The sequence below is a fragment of the Rhineura floridana genome, chromosome 1 (assembly GCF_030035675.1).
Source record: "Rhineura floridana isolate rRhiFlo1 chromosome 1, rRhiFlo1.hap2, whole genome shotgun sequence".
NCBI classification, from domain to species: Eukaryota; Metazoa; Chordata; class Lepidosauria; order Squamata; family Rhineuridae; genus Rhineura; species Rhineura floridana.
The window spans coordinates 278,413,625-278,414,583 of NC_084480.1; positions in this window are offsets into that span (position 1 = coordinate 278,413,625).

Below are 959 nucleotides of genomic sequence, written 5' to 3' on the forward strand. Positions count from 1 at the left end.
TTTATGTTTATGCTTCCAGTCATTTATTGCAATGTGAAAAAATATATTGGGGACACATTCATATGTGTACAATTTACTACAACATAAAAATAAACATTCTTGAGATATCTTTCATTCTGGGAAAAAATTACAAAATTTGGTTTGAAAAAATAACAAGAGTCCCACAGCACTTTAAAGACTGTCAAAGACATGCCATAATAAATTTGTTAGTCTTTTAAGTGTTACAGGAGTCTGTGGCTTTTGCTACAACAGACAAATACGGCTACCCCTTTAAAAATGGTAAGGAAAGTCTATTACCTTTGGTACATTCTGTCCAATTGAAATAAGTAGGATTTACACGTAGGTAATAGCATATAATTGCAGACAGCGGCCTTGGTCTCAAGGACCTTGTTCATAGCAGCAAGCTGTATGCAAATATTTCTCCTGCTGAATAGACATTGGTACCAGTTACCTCCCTCTGCCCTTTTGTCACTTGAGACTACCCTAGTGTCCTAATCTAATCTTTCCATATACCCTCTTGTTCCCCGTCCCTCCCATTTCCTGGTTGCCATCTCCCCCACCATTATCCCTTCTCTTTGCCACATAACCAGCCTCTTTCCTCTTGTTCCTCCTGCATTCAGATTTTTCATTCTCACCCATCCCTTCACCCATCTTCCTTTCCCTCTGTTGCTCCATGTCCCATTTACCCTTGGCATCCAAACGACTAGTCTAAAGCATGCTGCCTGCTCATCCTACCTTGACTTTCTCCCTCCAACTCTCCTCTCAACAACCCACCAATCTGTTTTCTGCCTCCTGCATGCCGCTGAATCTCCTCTCACAAAAATCAACGATGGCATCCTCACTGCAAAATCTAAAGTCCTCGTGCTTCATGACGTTTCTGCTGCCTTTAACTCAATTGATAACTTTCTCCTTATTTATTGGCTTTTTAGGCTTGTGTGCTGCATAAGAAATAAATTATC